Source organism: Carlito syrichta, unplaced genomic scaffold, assembly GCF_000164805.1.
Source record: "Carlito syrichta isolate Samal-C Ts95f unplaced genomic scaffold, Tarsius_syrichta-2.0.1 Scaffold303228, whole genome shotgun sequence".
NCBI lineage: Eukaryota > Metazoa > Chordata > Mammalia > Primates > Tarsiidae > Carlito > Carlito syrichta.
The window spans coordinates 42,804-61,176 of NW_007247324.1; the positions used below are offsets into that span (position 1 = coordinate 42,804).

Below are 18,373 nucleotides of genomic sequence, written 5' to 3' on the forward strand. Positions count from 1 at the left end.
GAACAATGGCATCAATTTTGTGTGCTGCTTTCCATGAAGTGTTTAGAATGAAAAGTAGCATACCAGCAGCTTGCCATAATGAAAGGAGGACCCAATTTAAAATCAGAACTGGTTCTTATCTCAGCTTGGCTACTATTTGTATGAACTTGGGCAAGCCACCAAACTTGTTTGCTCTCAGGGTCCTCATCTGTAAAATTAGGGCAGTATTTCCCAAAATGTGTTCACGACGACAAGTCTTCATAGTCAAATAAGCTTAAGAAATGCCGTGTACCCTGTGCCACTTCCTAGAGAGTTGTACAAATGAGCATATTAAAGACTCTGTCGGAGTTTTTCCATAAAGAAACTTATTTTTAACCCAGCATTTCTTTAGTTTAACGGGTCGGGAACCATTTTTCCTGTAACATTGAATAATGCTATATCTTGACACTTTGAGAAAGGACAACACTGGAGTCCAAAATGCTACAAATCTTTATAATCTGTCACATGCCATGGTTACCAAACTCAGTTTAAAGTAACTTTTTAACTTTCAAATCTCATTCTTGGGAAAAAGAAAAATAATTTCATATGTGGCAAGGTGACTTCTGGTTTTAAAGACTGAACTTAAACACTAAAGCAGTTATACAGACCAACACAGACTGTAACTAGAATTGTGAAGAAGTTTCCTTCAGACATTTAGTGTTCTCGTGTGTTCTATTAATTATTCTATGAATAGCTAATTATGCTTAGCTCAATATTAGGTGCATGCCTATTCAGAGAATAAGCATATACAAGGAAAAATAGAATTTTAAATTTTAGAGTAAATCTAAAGATGATTACAAATTCTTAGGCTGACAAATGTTTCCTGATGCTGTGCAGTCACCATGCCACTGGACAGTGCTGGCAGGTTAGTGCTCTGACACTTCCTTTTATCTTCAACACGTTGAGTGTCCCTAATCCAAAAATCTGAAATGACAAGTGCTCCAAAATCCCAAACTTCTGACCAGCATGACACTCGAAGGAAATGCTCATTGGAGCATCTTGGAGTTCAGATTTTCCAATTAGGGTGCTCAGCCAGTAAGTACAATATATTCCAAAATCCAAAACACTTCTGGTCTCAAGCATTTGAAATAAGGGATACTCAACCTGTATATAGTAGTGATTAAATATCTACTGAGATGATGCAGAGAACAAGGAATCCCAGGAACAGCTGAATCAGGGGTCAAATAGGAGATACATGAGAGGAAAACATGAAAATTCAATTAGGTAAAGAATGTACTTTGATATGAGAAAGAAACAGTTTCACCTGGTATAAATATTGAGGCTAAATTAAGTTCTAAGGTAAACCTTAGCCAGACAATTCTATGTATGGTGAATGATACATCTTCTGAGAATTCAACATGGGCAGTTTATTTGATCACTTGACTTAGAGAAATATCATCCGTATCACCTCTCTGGTGCTCCATCCTAATCTCTCTTGTAAGTCCTCGTCCTTTGCTTTTTCATTTTCATGTCGTTCCCTAGGATCCGTCCTTGGTCTGCTCCCCTGGTTTCAGCTGAACTCTACATGGGCAGTCCCATCCCGTGCCTCCAGCCAGAGCTGTCATCTGCAGCTGCACGGGATGGTTGCACCCTGTACGATTCCAGGGGCACCAGACACATAACACATGGACACAGCAGCTGTCCTCCAGCCACACTTCTCTTTGGCTCCAGGTAGCACATCCAGAGCTGACCTCAACATCCTGACACACCTCCACCTCTGGCCCCTGCCCGTTCCCCTTCATCACGGGTAGAGCCAGAAACCCGAGAGTTCATTCAAACTCCTGCCCTCAGTTCACAAATTCATTCGTTATTCATTATTTACTGACTTTGCATTTTTTTAGAGACAGAGTATCACTCTGTTGCCCAGGCTGGAGCGCAGTGGTGCATCATAGCTTACTGCAACCTCGAACTCCTGTGCTCAAGCCATCCTTCCGCCTCAGCCTCCCAAGTAACTGGGACTAGAGACATGTGTCCTCACAGCCAGGTGATTTTTAAAAATTTCTTGTAGATATGGGATCATGCTGTGCTACCCAGGCTGGTCTCATACTGTTATCTGTTATCATGCTTTTCCCTCTAAATACCTCCCAGATGTTAAGTCCATCTCATTCTTATCCACTGCCTTAATCCAAACAGAGAGCACTTTTTGTTTGAATTACCGCCAGTATTCATACTGATCCCATCACCTGAGTGTGTCCCATTCTTTATCCTCCATACTGCTCTTAAAGTACCCTTTTAAAAACCATTTTGATTATGATGCCTCCTCACTAAAAGTCTTCAGAAGCTCTCTTTAAAGTGCAGACTCTTTAGCTGGTTGTCAGAGTGGGCTGCCCTCTCCCCTACCCTATTGCTGGCCACTCTCCTGCCCATACCTGTATACCCCGGGCATTCTTACACTCGCTTGCCATCTCAGCACTTGGAAGTTCCATCCTTCCCAAGTACCCTTGACCTTCCACTCTAACCGAGTTTGCTGAGATATTTTATTTTACCTGTTGTCCTCTACCACTGGATGATAAACTCTTCAACAAATTGGGAATTATGTCACTCACTTCCAGATCACCAGGGCTGGGTACACAGAAGGCATTCAATACACAGATGTGGAAGACAAAGTACATTTCTACTGCTATAAGATGTAACAGTATGTCTCTGGACAGTGTTAAGATCAATTGTGCAATATTCACATCCTGTAAATTACGGATATTTTAATCACTGCTTCCCATACCTTGGACTTCTACAGGAAACAGAAACTCCATACATCATTGTAGTCAACATTTTCCCAATATTCAGAAGCTGTGCCACTTCATTCGTCTGGAACTTCGTTGGGGGGAAAAAACAGGCTAAATTCATTGATGTTAAAAGATTTAAATACAATTTTTTTTTTAAGTCAGGATCTTACTCACCCAGGCTAGAGTGCAGTGACACAGATCATAGCTCACCACAGCCTTGATCTCCTGGGCTCAGGCAGTCCTTCCACTTCAGCCTCCTCAGTACCTAGGAGTACTGAGACTGGGACTACAGGTGCATGCCACCACACCCAGCTAATTTTTTAATTTTAAGTTTTTCGAGATGACGTTTCGCTGTTGCCTAAGCTGGTCTCGAACTGGGCCCAAGCAGTCCTCCTGCCTCGGCCTCCCAAAGTGCAGGAATTATAGGCGTGAGACACTGTGCCTGGCCTAAATACAGATCTTTTAGAATTGCCTCACTAGCAAATGATGGTGTATGTACTCAAGTGAATCGACCATTTTCAGAATGTCATTGATTGCCTGATTCATCCCAACACAGCCCCCATAAGGAAAAAATGTAAAATGTTAACAGAACATTTTATGATTTTTAAAAAATGTTTTTGCCCAGAACTTCAAGGAAGAAAGATGCAAAAAACAATATATAAGGTGGAATGGTACAGTAGAAAAAATCTGGACTTGGATTCTGTTCCCACACCTGTCACTTAGTAACTGTGCAATCCTAAACAAGTTAGTGAACCTCTCTAGACACCATTTTGTAACTGTAAACTGGAAGTACATCCATTTAGAAGTATCTTTTAATGCCTGTTATGTGTCAGGCACTGTGCTATGTACCTGAATTAAAATAGTTGTTATTTCTTCATGGGGTTGCTGTGAAAGCAAGGTGAGATATTACATGTAAAAATATTGGTGATTTTTTTTTTCTATCAGGTGGCACCTAGAACTGTATCAGTCTTCAGTTAGCAAAGACTTAGTTACTTTTGGCAGTTAAGGATACTGACTAATATGTATCAAGGGCCGGCCTTAATCCCAATTAACAGAAAAGTTCAAGTGGCCCCAATATTCTTTGCCAAGCATCCACTTTATACAGTTTTTTCCTTGGTGAAATTGTTATTTATATTAGTTATCTACTGCTGCATAACAAATTTTACCTCAAAACGTATGGCTTAAAGTAATAAAGATGATCGTACAATTCCCCTGGGTCAAACTTCCTGGCTTAGCTGGGTACCCTGGCTCAAGGTCTCATGAGGTCACAGTCAGGCTGTCATCTGGGAGCACTGGTCTCATCTGGAGGATGAAGGGGGGATCTGCTTCAAAGCTCACCCACCTGGTGTTTGGCAAGCCTCTTTCTACTTGGGTCTCTTTCCACTTGGGTTTCTCTAATGGTTGCTGGCATGGACTAAATTGTATCTCGCAAACTCTATATGTTAAAGCTCTAACGTTCAGTACCTCACAATGTGACTGTATTTGGAGGCAGTGCCTTTAAAGAGTTGATCAAGTTAAAATGAGACCATTAGGCTGGGTCCTAATCCAGTCTGACTTCTTACAAGGAGAGAAAATTTGGACACAAAGTGACACCAGGCATATACACACACAGAAAAGACCACGTGAGAGTACAGCATGAAAGCAGCCATCTGCAAGCCAAGGACAGGGACCTCAGAAGAAACCAAACCTGCTAACACCTTGATCTTGGACCTCCAGCAGTCAGAACTGTGAGAAAATGAATGTATGTTATGTAAGTATGTGGCATTTTGTTATGGCAGCCCTAGCAAACGAGCACAGCTACCTCCTGACATTGAGGCTGGCCTCCAAAGCTAGCAGCCCCTGAGGGAGTAACAAAGCCCCCAAGGCGGAAGGCACACTCTTTTTATGACTGAATCTTGGAAGTAAAGTCCCATAATGTGTGCTGCATTTGTTTTACTAGGAGTGAGTCATTAAGTCTAGTCCACACCCAAGGGAAGAAGATTATATAAGAGCATGAATGCCAGGAGACAGGAGTTGTCAGGCATCATCTGAAGGTGTCTGCCACACTAGCTTTGGGTTGTTTTTAAATACACTAAAAGTAAAACATAAAGAAATAAGCAAATTGTCAATTTTTCTTTTTAATTAGAATAGTTCTCATTTTATTTTTAAATTATGTTAAAGATGTGGGGTACAATTCAGGGTTAGGTATACGAATGATCATTGTACAGGTAAAGTTTGGACCTCACTTTGTTCCCTACTTCACCTGGTCTGAGATCAGGTACCTTACTGATGAAGCATGCCCCGCCCGGCAGTTTCCCACTGCTGCCAAAACTGGCCACTTTAACATGATAAGTAGACTCAACCTCATGAGATACACAAGCCCCTTGACTGGCTTGATGATATGGTAGGCCAAACTGTCATTCTGTGTGACTAAGGTCTGTAAGATAAAAGATTGACATTTAGGACAGGGTTTTTGGGAGGATGAAGAAGAATATTTTATGGAGTAGATTGAAGAGAAATGGTACAGTTCATCCTTAATTCAGTGCTTCCTGGGTTGCATTTCGAAAGAGGGGGAGGAGGAGATGTATCATACATTTAGAAAGCACAAGCTATAATGTAATTGTATGCATAAAGATGAGATTTGTGAAAAGAAATTTATACCTTTTATAAAACAATCTACAGAAAGCAAAACTGAGGAAAATCTTCTTGGCTGATGGAGCGTGGGTCATCAAAGGTTGAGCGGCAGCTTTACTCATTCTCTTGTTAATGGACCAAAGGGGTCAGCAGGGACAGGTTAGGGAAGGACACGAGATGCACTGTGAAGCCCAGAGTGAGGACATGCATGGGAAAGCCAGCAGAGAGTAATGAAGAATTTGGGGGCCGTTTGGAGGACAAACATAAAATAGCAGACATAGTCGGGAGCCTTTCAGAACTTATAGGAAGAACACCAAGGAAGTATTGGTGAGCGTGGATCCCAAGCTTTAGTTCAGAGAAGCCAGGGACATGGCCTTATGATGACAGTGAGCTGACATCTGACTCCTCAGTCAGTACACAGAATCTCCAGCAGCTTCAGCCGCTAAAATTAGTAGCATTGTCAACTTGATCGTCTCCTGCTTGTCTATCAATCTGTGTGGCAAAGCTACCATTATTCCCAACCAAGGTCAAACTTCTTTTCCCCAGCAGCCTCTTTTTAGTTTCTTACATGATGCTCATACGAGGGGAAATTCTCCCTTTGCCTTTCAGAGGACTCAAAGGAGTGTCACTTGTAATAATATCTCTAAATCGTAAGCTCCAGTAATTTATCTCCTGCTTCATTGGAACTCTCTCCTGGGGGGCCATTGCTTTCAGAGAGGAAGAGGCTGTTTCCTGTTATCTCCAGGTTGCATGATAACAAGATGACAGACTGACTCTAGGGTCTGTTTCAGTCTCCCATGCAAAGGCTGTGGAGCTGGAGAGTGGGCGGTAGAGGACCCCATGAGACCCACACCAGAAGGGCATGTGGGGATCTGGATGTTCTGTGACTCACCTGAAGGTAAATGTTGATGTTGATATGGAACCACTTCTGAGATATATTGTTATGTAAAAGACGCAAGAAAAACCCCAGTGCGCTGTAAAGTATGCAGATTATGCTCCTTTTGTATAAAGGGGGAGGAGGAATAGGTATCTGTGTGTGCATAGGCTGAGAAGGACAGAAACACACCCACGTGGGCCGGACAGGAGGGTGGACAGGAGCCGCCCTCTGAAATGAGAACTGAGAGGCAAGGGTAGAAGGGCACTTGTAACTAGATACTCTTTTGTACTGTTTGTTTCTTTAAAAATTCCATTCCTGGATTACTTTTAAACAACACAGATAGAAACAGCTTGTTAAAACCCTTGAAGAAATGAATTTGAAGTCACTGTATGTAGCACTGAAACTCGTGCTGTTCTCCTAAATGGTAATTTGAGTCTTCTGGTCTCTCTCCTTTTTGTTATTTATAGTTTGAAAAATCACAATAGTAACAGCAGCTATGTATTGAGCACCTGCTCTATCCCAGGTGCTGTCGTTTTTACATAGATTTGTTTTCATTTAATCATCCCAACAATCATGTGAGAAATGTGTTTTTTCCACTTACATGTTCCTTCCTCTGGTTTTCTTTAGAAAATAACTCCAAGATTAATTTTCCAACAAATGCCTTACTATGAGTTGACGCCAGCAAAGCTGAGAGTGGCTGGTTTCATAGGAAGTGCCTCGGGTCAGTTCTGCCTTTGAGGTTTTTATCCTCTTTCTTTGGGCTTATTTTATTTTTTAATTCATTTTTAGAACTTCCAACTTTCATCTTCATTCTAATGGTTCTGACATATGGGTCTCTATTGGTGGTATCCAGAATACATTTGGTTGCAAGGAACTGAACCCAACTGAAATACCTAAGAAAAGGGGCAGGCTGCTGACTCCCATCACTAGAGAGAACACTGGCAATCTTGGGAACTGAGTCTGCTCAGATCTGTCTTGTTCCCCGATTCTCTCTCTGCTTCATGCTGTTTCTCTCCATCTTTCTCCTCCCTTTGCATTTACCATCAGGGCAAGGTCAGATGGAGGGATGTGTTCTGAGCAGCTTCAGTCTTATTCTTCCAAGCTTAATGACCACAGGATGAAGAGAGAGCTTCTGTTTTTCTACGTGTGTGTGTGTGTGTGTGTGTGTGTGTGTGTGTGTGTGTGTGTGTGTATACACACATGTACATAAATTCAGGGAAGCACTGGGATTGGCATGACTTGGATTACAAGACCACCTCATGAAGCTATTGTTGTAGACAAGGGGATTCAGACTTTGGCCAGGGATGGGCCACTTGCTAGCCTTTGTGGTCAAGGGGCTATAGAGTTAACATTTGTGGTCTGGCCATAATACCTTGGGTGGAATAGAGGAAGTTGGGGGCGATTTTCCAAAGGAAGTGGAAGGGGCTGAGACCATGAGCAGATGCACAGGGTCACCAGGCAGACCAAAACAGTGCATTTCCCCTGCTTTCCACCGTGAGCTGCTTGCATCTACACAAATGTGGTCTTAAATATAACAGTGTGTGCCATAGCACATCGTATAATGCCTGGAGCAGAATAAGTGACAGCTCAATGTCTGCAGTTAAGGAATGCCGTTCTAAAAATTGTGGTAAACCATACAGAACACAAAATGTACTGTTTTAACCATTTTCTTTTTCTTTTCTTTTTTTTTTTGAGTTGGTGTCTCACTCTGTCGCCGAGACTGGAGTGCAGTGGCATGCTCACGGCCACCGCAGCCTCACCCTGCTGGGCTCCAGCGATCCTTCCGCCTCAGCCTTCCAAGTAGCCAGAACTACAGGCACCCATTACCATGCCTGGCTAATTTTTTGATTTTTTATTGTAGAGATGAAGTCTCACCAAGTTGCCCAGGCAGGTCTCGTACCCGCGGGCTCAGGCAGTCCCCTTGCCTTGGCCTCCCAAAGTGCTGGGATTACAGGCTAAGCCACCAAGCCCGGCCTAACCATTTTCAAGTATACAGTTCAGTGGCATCAAGTACATTCATACTGTTGTGCAGCTATCACCACCAGCCATCCCCAGAACTTTTTTCATCTTGCAAAACTGCAACTTAACACCCATTAAACCCAAATGCTCTATTCCCCCTGCCCTAGCCCCGGCACTCACCTTTCCACTTTCTGTCCACGTGAACTTGACTACTCAAGGGACCTCATATAAGTGGAATTAAGTAGTTTTAGTCCTTTGTGACTGGCTTATGTCACTTAGCATAAAGTGCTTGTGGTTTGTCTGTTGTAACATACGTCAGAATTCCCACTTTTTGAAAATTGAATCATATTCCAATGTATGTAAATACCACATTTTATTAATGCATTCATCTACCAATGGACACTTGAGTTGCTTCTACTTTTGGCTATTGTGAAGAATGCTGTTAGGTATGTGGATATACAAATATCTGTTCAAGTCCCTGCTTTTGATTCCCTGGGGGTACATACACAGGAGTGGAATTGCTGGATTGTATGGTAATTCTATTTTTAATTTTTTGAGGGACTTTCATACTGTTTTTCCTAGTGGTTGCACTGTTTTATACCCCACCACCAGAGCACAAGCCTTTATATTTCTCCACATGCAAACCAACACTTGTTATTTTATGTTTTTTTTAATAGTAGCCATTGTACTGGGCATGCAGTCGTTTTAAATTTGTCCTTGGTAACTGAGATAATGTTTATGTCATTTAGAAAATTAGCATTATGTATGAGTGGGACAGACAGTATGGCTGGTATTTTCAAAGTCAAGTTTGAATGATGGCTGAACGTTAAACTCAGAAAGTTTTTCTCGGAAGCCAGGGAGGAGTCAGAGCCAGACGTGGAATTTAGCGATTGTCCCTGTAGAGACACCTGTTAAAGCTGAGCAAGAATGAGTTCTCCCAGGGAAAGATGAAGAGTAGCAGAGTTTAAAGGATGGAGGACCGGGAGCCAGTGGGGAGCCCAAGGAGGCAGCCTCGAGACACATCTGGATATTTCGGAATCTCAGAGACCCAGGGTGAATGATTGATGAGCTCAGATGGAGAAACAGATGGCGTTTTTAATTATGACTAACGTTTTGTAAAATGGAATCACTTTCCTGTGAATAATACCCGGTAGAGCCCTTTGTAATTTTCAGATGCTTTCATGTGGATTATCTCCTTTGACCCTCTCAATGATCCAGTGGAAGACACAAGTTGCTATTCCCATGTTAGAGGGAGAAACCGAAGCACGGAGAGGATGCTCTTCCTGAGGTTACTGCTGCTGCTTGTCAGTGTCCCCAAGTGGTCAGTCTGGGGAGGTTGAAGGAGAGTGGTTCAGGCAGAGCAGGCGTGAGCTATTCCCCTCAAGGCCCAGAAGCCTGTTGTCTCTGGCACATGGGTCTCATCCAGAATCTCCCAGAAGCAGTATATACTGGTCCCTCTCTGCTTCCTGTGGACCAGTGAAGATTGTGGTTGTCTGTGACCTAGAGCACTGGTTGTTCAGCTGGGGTCATGACCCAGTAGTATGTCATCCAGTGAACTTGGGTCACAGCCATGCTTGTGAGAGCCTGCGGGACATGGCCCTTCACAGCTCTGCCTTCAGTAACGTGTTGGTTATTTAACTCTATTGTGGTGGAAATCAGCCAACAACACAAAGTTGGGGCTTTCCTTTGCTGTACCACAGAGGACCAGTTAAACATTTTCTAGCATACCACTGGTCCCAGCCGTCATCTGCTCCATACCCCAACAGAGCAGAATGAATAGAAAGAAAACTACCAGGATCCATCTGTAATAAAAGTAAGGATTGTGGGGCTTGTATTTAAGTCATAAAGGGATTTATGTGTGTGTTCAATGGCAATGTAGGATGTATTTTTAGTATACATTGCAGTTAAAAGAAAAAGTTTAGGCCAGACACAGTAGCTCCTGCCTGTAATCCCAGCACTTTGGAAGGTCGGGGCAGGAAGATTGCTTGAGGCTAGGAGTTCGAGACCAGCCTAGGCAACATAGCAGACCTCGTCTCTACAAAAAAAATTTTAACTAACTGGGCTTGGTTATGTGCGCCTGTAGTCCTAGCTGCTTAGGAGATAGGGATGGGAGAATTTCTTGAGCCCAAGAGTTAGAAGCCGTGCTGGGCTGCGATCGTGCCACTGTGCTCTAGCCTGGGGGGCAGAGTAAGACCCCGAAACCTCTCCCTACATGAGGCTGTTCTTTTGAACTCAAAGCTATATAAAAACCCATTATTAAGTCCCATCAAAGATTTTCAACAGTGAGCAAAAACAATAGTCATCATGATTAGATCCCAAAGGTTAGAAGGTTCATGAAGAGCAGAAATGAGACGAAGGCCTCTCACGTTGTTTTACTCTCTCTCTCTTTTCATTGCCAGAGCTCTCTAGAGGGAAATTAAAGCTTTTTAAGAAATTAAATTAACTTTTTATAAAATAAGTCACTTTTCTCTTAATGATTTAGTCATTACTTTTATAAATCTAGGTTTTATATAGCTGTATAAAAAAATCAGATATACTTAAGTAGATTATACTTCAAACAAGTATGGTAGATAGATCATGGAACTAGATCCTAAGAACTTTGATTTTAATAGCCTTGCCGTTTTTAAATTTTCATGAAAGTGTAACTATTAAGTATCCTTATACCAAAAACTGTTCTGTCAAATATGTTACTTGGTCTTCTCTTAGGATATTCACCATGTAAAAAGTGAACACTTGCATACAGTCACAAAAAGAAACACTTTTCACTGAATAACATTTGAAAGTCATTCAGAGACTTTTCTCCCGCTGTTCCATGGTGTCATTTTACCATGCCCATCTCACTGGTTTATTGTAATAAGAAAATGGACCAGAATAAAGGAACATGGCTTTTTGTAGATTGGTAAGAGTTAAATATGTTTTCAGACATGAGTTATGTGCATTTTTTTTAGAAGAATTAGGCTTATTGTATAAATTGCTTTTGTGTCTTACAAAAGAATTCCTTAAAATACCATTTTATTAAAAGCATTCAACACTCATTTGCAAATAGAAAGTAAATCTTCCCCCATAGATGGACACTTGAGCTCATGCTGGTTTTGACATCTGAACTGAACCAGGTGCCTACATTGTTCCTTGGAAATTAAAAGAGCTTTCTCTGTGGGCACAAGGGCTTGGTGCTGCTGTGGGCAGCAGTCAGTGTCCCATGTGACTACTTACAGAGTTACTTGGGCTGCCTGCATTCCAAGCAGACCCCTACAGCTGTGTCCGGCCTTCGTGTCACACAGACGGAGTTTCATGAAATGGATTTGACGCTCTTGTGCCTGTGTTGTTCATGTCTCTGTACTGGAGCTGGGCTCAGGAAGGTGGGGGGCAGCAGGTTGGCCCGCACTCCCCAGCTGTCCTTCTACTAATGTCACAGGATATAAATAAATGGATGTATCCACTTCCTTTCTTATCAATCCAGAGGTTGCCAGAAGATACTACCAAGCCACCCCAGTCATTTGGAAAGATCTTAGGGACAAATCCAAGAGGCAGAAGTCTTTGCATTTAGGTAATTTAGAAAATAATTTTTTTATTTTCTCTTAGTCACTTCAGACTTTGGAGGGAGAAACATAACTTCACTTGTATGTTCCTGTAGCTCGAGGTCTGGGCCGCCTTCACCGGCAGGAAAATCACCATGAGTTCTCCCTTTTCTGAAGTGGGAGAGCTGTGAGTCAGAGGATCTCACTGAAAGTCGCATCCCTGACCTTCAGACAGTGGTGGGCGGTGGGAGCCCTGGCCTAGAAGTGGGGATGGCCACACATGGCATCTGGCCTGTTGTTGTTTGCAGAAGCATAGTTTGCGTTGTTAGTTGGAAGACTCTTGCTACCCATGGGGCAGCCCTGTTATTGATCGTTGATCAACTATTTACCAAGCAGCTCCCATGTAAATATTTATATGGCCAAGTGCTGGGTGCTCTGGGTCATGTGATAATTGGTAACACATGGTCTCTGCACTTGTTAAAAGACTACAGCAGGGAAAACAAGCAATGTATGCAAGACAAAGACCCTCGCCCTGCCCCCCAAAGCGCAAAAGAAACAATGATGTAGGTGGTTTAGGGGCATCCATCCACCTTGCCTCCCAGGGAGCTCACTCTTGGGGGAGCAGGAAGTGTTAGTCTCCCTTCCCAAGGGGATCCTCACAGTGTCGTTCACCTTGGCAGTGTGGGGCCATGTCTGAAAACGTTTGCATTCTCTGTGGTCCTAAACACAAGCCAGTTACCCTAGTCATGTGCCAACAGAAGAACAGCAGACTGGAAGAAAACGGGGTTTGTTGGACTCCCTGATCATTGCCAAACCGACATAATGTTTTCTACAGGTGTTGCAAGATTTTTAAAGGGTGATTCTGAATGTATTTTATGTTTGTGTCACTTGCTGACTTTAGAACTAACATAATAAGATGTAACTTCATTTATGTCGTAAACACCAAGTATATAAATAGACAATACTATCTGGAAACATTTGACCCCCTCAAAAACAAGACAGAATTTCCAGGCCAGGACATCAAAGCAAAGTGGGTTAACTCAATGGCTGATATTTTAAAGTCCGACCCAGTAAGAGCCGGGTTGTGGTCGTGACCACAAAGGCAGTGGGGGAACGTGCAGTCACACTGTTGCCTCGTTTACTTTCCCTGCTCTTATGCCCCATCACTGGGTCACAGGCACTGAGGGTGAGGGGTGGGGTGTGAAGCAGCTCTGGGCCAGAATTATGGCAGAGGCAAGAGGCAAATCGTAAGGTGAGGAGTCTAACAGGACAGTAGCCCCCAACTTTTTTGGCTTCAGGGACTGGTTTTGTGGAAGATAGTCTTTCCACAGGTCAGGGTGAGGGAGGTGGTTTCAGGATGACTCAAGCACATTACATTTATTGGGCACTTTCTTTCTATTATTATTACGTTGTAATATATAATTAAATAATTATACAACTCACCATAATGCAGAATCCTTAGGATCCCTGAGCTTGTTTTCCTGTAACTGGATGATCCCATCTGGGGGTGATGGAAGGCAGTGACACCTGAAGTGTGTTGGTTGTGCCCATTCTACTTCATAATCTCATTCTGGTCGCTGTCACTGCGAAAATCCCTGCTTCACAAAGGTAGAACATTGGAAATGGAAGCAGGCTTTTCAGTGGCAATCTTAGGATATTCACCACTAATGTTAAATCTGTATTTCCAACCACTCCCCAGTGCTAGTATTATGGCCTCAGCTCCACCTCAGATCATCAGGCATTCAATTATCATAAGAAGTACCCAGCCTAGATCCCACACATGCGCAATTCACAATAAGGTTTGTGCTCTTATGGGAATCTAATGCCGCCGCTGATCTTACAGGAGGTGGAGCTCAGGCAGTAATGCAAGCAATGGGGAGTGGTTATAACTGCAGATGAAGTTTCACTTGTCCACCTGCTGCTCACCTTCTGCTGTGGGGCCCAGTTCCTAACACAATATTGGTCTGTGGCCCAGGGATTGGGATCCTCTGTAGTAGGAGACCCTTCAGTTAAAGGTGGGGACTCAGAAGACTGGCTATATTTTCCATGCATAGGTCAACAAGAAATAAACCTTTCCTTGTACCCTACCCTCAGCCCCTTAGACACTGAAGGACATTGCTTGTCTCTACCCTTGGTGTTGAGTGGAGTGGAATGGAGAATGGCTCTCTCCCCTGAAGATTTATAGCCACAGCTGGCCCTCCTTTAAGCTTGGCCATGAATTCACATTTCCTAGGTTTCCTCAAAACCTTTAGACTGAGAATTTAGTTTAAGGTCCTGAGCTGGACCCTGTCACCTACTAGAGTCAAATGAATATTTTATCCAGAGGAATCCTCCTTCAACCCAAACCTCAAATAATTCCCACAGGTAAAGTTTTAAGGAATGTGAGATCACAGTTTAAAAATTACAAAACAAATAAAGAAACATGGCACCATGAGCAAAAACACCAGACAGTATTAGTGATGGGGTCATGAGAGTAGGAAAAGTATACAGGACCTACTTAGACTAAGGTATTAAAATTACCATATAATGCAAAATAAATTTTCTCCTGTGTCTAGAGAAATTAAAGGAGTAAAACCAATAGATTGAAAGTATCACCAAGCAGATTTGAAAAGGAACTTAACAGTTTTTTAGAATTGAAAAAAAAAAAGTTTAAAAATCAATGGATGGGTCTAACTGCAGATTAGACCTAACTGAAGAGAGATTTAATGTAGATAAATACATCATAGATGTAGTTAAATTATCTGGAATGCATCACAGAAGAGAGAAAGAGGTAGAAAACCAATTTTGAAGGCCTAATGGATATCTAATTGGAATTCTGGAAATAAAAAATGAGAAAGGAACAATATTTGGAGAGATAACGGCTAAACATTTTCCAGAACTAGTGAAAGATATGCATATTGCAGTGAATCATAAGAAATCCTTACCTGTATGCATCCTACTGAAACTTTGGAGTACTAAAGACAAAGAAAAGATGTTAGATAGAACCCTGGTTGGGGAAGTACTCAAGCTTTCCTTGTTGACTTTTTTTTGAGTTGGGGTCTCTGTCTCCCAGGCTGGAGTGCAGTGAAGACAATATATAATGCATTTGATTGGAAACCCCCCAAAAAGTTCAAATAGATCATTAGTTTTATAAGCAAGTTTTCCAAAATCAATTACATTTCTATATATTGGCAGCTAGCAGAGTGTTTGATTATAGAAAAGATGCCCTTTACAGAGCATTAAAACATATGCTATACCTAGGGGTTAATCTAATAAGATATGTAAGACCTATTGTTAAAACATATAGAGATATAAAACGTTATTGAGAAAACACTTAAAAAATTAATGGAGATCCCTACATGTTCATGAATTAAAAGTCACAGTTTGGTAAAGATGTCAGTTCTCCCTAAAATTGATGTATAGATTTGAGGCAGGGTATTAGTTGTTTATTCTTTTTTGGAAATTTAACAAACTGATTCTGAAATTTATGTGGAATAGAAAAGAATAACCCTAAAGAATGGGAATGGGACTAGGGGTCTGTGTGTAACTTGTCCTAACCAGGTAATAAGAATGATTATCAGGAGGAAGTCCTTAAGAGAATGTTGGGTTGGCACAAAACAGAGAAGCCTGCAACAGGTCTCCTCTACATAGGAAACAATGTATGACCAAAGGATACTGCAGTTAAAGTAGAGGAGGACCAACTTCTCAATAAATAATGTTAGGACAAGTAGTTATTGCAAAGGAAGAAAGAAATTAGATTTTCACAATGTTCACAATTTCAGATCGGATTAAAGACTTAAGTATGAAAAGCAAAAGTGGAAATCTTTTAGAAGACTAAATTAGACAGTAATGTCAGTATGATGATGGTGTAAGGAAAGGGTTTTTAAAATTAGACACCAAAAACACAGACTATAAAGGTAAAAACTTATAAGTTTGACTTTGTTAAAACTAAAAATTTCCAAAAGACCATAAAGATATTGTGGGGCTTTTTTTTCCTGTAGCCCTTATCCATTAGAGAAATATTCTGAAGTATTTATGGGTGAAGTGATATATTGTCTTGGGTTTGCTTTGAAAGTACTCCAGGGGAAAAAAAACATGAAGAGAGAGATGAAACAAATGGTAGAATGTTGATAATTATCAAAGCTAGATGATGGGAACATGAAAGTGTGTGATACTATTTTGTTTTTTGTATGTGTTTGAATTTTTTATTTTAAAAAAGAGTTTTTGTTTTGTTTTTAAAGAACCCATCTGGAAATCTTCTAACATTTTTAAAAAAATCATTTTCTGGAATAATCATTTGTTAAGTGCATCTCTAAATGGGAGTGGGACTTTTCTTATAAATGAATAAATCATAAAATAATCTCTTTTAAAAAACACCAGCAAGAGAGTGAAGAGACAAATAACATCCTAGGTGATGATGTCTGTAATACATAGAACCAAGAAATTAATATCCAGATATTAAGCAAGGAACTTCTAAAATTCAATAAACAGCTTCTTAGATAGGACATCAAAAGCATAAGCAACAAAAGAAAAAAATGGACAGACTGGACATTATCAAAACTTAAAAATTTTGTGTTTCAAAGCGTACTTTCTAGGAAGTAAACTCTCAGAATTGAGAAATATTTACAAATCATGTATGTGAAAAGAACATGTATCTAGAAAATACACAAGAGAGAACTCTTACAATTCAGTAGAAAAAAGACAACTCAATTTTAAAGATGGGCAAATGATCTGAACAAACATTTTGCCAAAGAAGATGTACAAAACCAATAAGTTTCTAACAGTTTTTTTCACGCAGTTTAAACTGCTTAGTTTCCAGGGACTCAGCGTCTCGGTAATGTCCCTTTCCTTAACCTGGGCAGTGGTGGTGGTTGCGGGGGCTGGGGACTTGAGAAGGAGGCAAAGTCTTATCTGATGTCCCAACATCGAGAGAGGACTTAGGAAAACCCAAAAGCACACATGGAACCGTTTTTTTCACACAGTTTAAACTGCGAGTTTCCAGGAAAGATGGATATACTTAGCATCTTCTATTTGAGAAGCAAAAAAGATAAAATGAGTTTATCTAGGAAAAAGAAACTAAGAACTACACGAAGCAGCCGCAGCAGCAGCAAAGCAGGAGTGTTGTAGAAAGGCTTCCAACAAAAGTGGTTAAAATGTAGAGCTTTGCACGTGAAGGTGAACGCCATTTATTTGGGTCACCACTTCTTTGTTCTTCAGTGATGATCAATAAACCAGACGTTGCTGTAAGTGAAACCCCACGCTGTCATTTGTCACTAAGTGGTTGGCTTTCTCATTTCAGATCCTGCTCCCACTAAGAGATGAACCCCAGCCGCGCAGAAGAAGAGCTGCTCACCGGCCCTGAGTGCGACTGAGGGCCAAGCATCCTCCCACACTGTAGGGGTCCCCAAAGCCCTGACAAGTGGGTTGCCCATCAGCCAATCCCGACGTTCCCTGGGACAGCAGGACAGCAGACCCTCCGGGTTTTGACGGATCGGCAGTGGGCACATCGGGCTGGAGGGTCTGTCCCGTTGGCACTCGTGTGTGTGTCTGCGCCTTCCCTTGACCCCACCCCCCCGCTCAGGCCCTTCTGAACCTTCCTGCTACTGCACAGAGATGATATAAAGAGGCTCTTTGGCTATTTGCATTCGGCTTCCTCTTCTTTTCCAGACTGCAGCATGAAGCTTTATTTTCTTTGTGCAAGCTTAAAATCCCAACCACATTACCTACCTGCATTGCTCCGCCCTCATCCGAGGGCCAGGGAAAGGAGGGCACCTGTCACAGGCTTCCCAGAGAGGAGACGTGTGCCACAGACAACACGGCCAGGGTAAAGGCTCACTGTGAAATTACTGATTTCTAAGATTAATAAAGTAATTCTGTTTTTATTTTCTTTTTTCCACTTACTAATTTCCCAACAGCTAAGTTAATATTCACAAACAAGACTGAAATGGAACCAACTTCTCATTTTATTTTATTGCTGGACAATTTTTTAAACTTTATTCTAGAAATGTGAGCTATAAAGAAATGCTTTATTCTACATTTTGTTTCAGCGGTTGGGGGGAGGAAGCTGATGGGTGCGGATGTCACGCTCTCCTTGGCAGGTGGCTCGCCCAGCATGGCCTCCAGTGGCGGGCTCCGCAGGTACACATGCCTACAGAGGCCATGCCACACAGCCCCACGCCCGCCTCGTCCTGCTTGCCTGCTCCCTTGCCTTCTGGGTTCTCTCTGGCTCCTGCTGGAGAAGGGGTTGGACTCACAGCCTTCAGAGTTAATGAGGGAGAACCCAGAGTCTGGGCCTTCCACGTCCTCCAGACTCAGCGTGAAATCCCAAAAGGAAAGTGACACCCAGAAAGGCAGGAAGGGGGATGTGTCACCCCTTTAGTGAGTGAAAGCAGAGGGTGGGCACATTGACGACGCATTCTGTTTCTAGTGGAGGGCGAGGTCTGTGGGGTTGCAGGAGAGAGGCAAGAATGTGTTCCAGGTGTTCCCAGGATTCTGGAGAGGTCAGAGGACTGTCTCAACTGTGTGTTCACTAGGCTGTGAGCTGATGAGACAGATTAGAATTCATAGCAGAGTAATGGGAAGTAAGGGGTGTGGGAGGACTCACCACATAAGTTTTATGCAAAGGGGTAAGAGGGACAGGCCTAGTTAAAAGCATCTTAGACCAACCACAGTGCTTGGAATGTGAG

At 42.1% G+C, this 18,373-nt stretch overlaps 1 long non-coding RNA gene across 1 annotated transcript in view; it reads left to right on the forward strand.

Annotated features, from left to right (window-relative positions):
• LOC103260507 overlaps window positions 1-17,569 on the forward strand; it is a 36,632-nt gene extending 19,063 nt beyond the window's left edge. Inside the window, exon 2 of the long non-coding RNA XR_504294.1 lies at window positions 16,987-17,569. This is a non-coding gene — a long non-coding RNA (uncharacterized LOC103260507). The remainder of the gene's footprint in view (window positions 1-16,986) is intronic.
• Window positions 17,570-18,373: the final 804 nt, after the last annotated feature.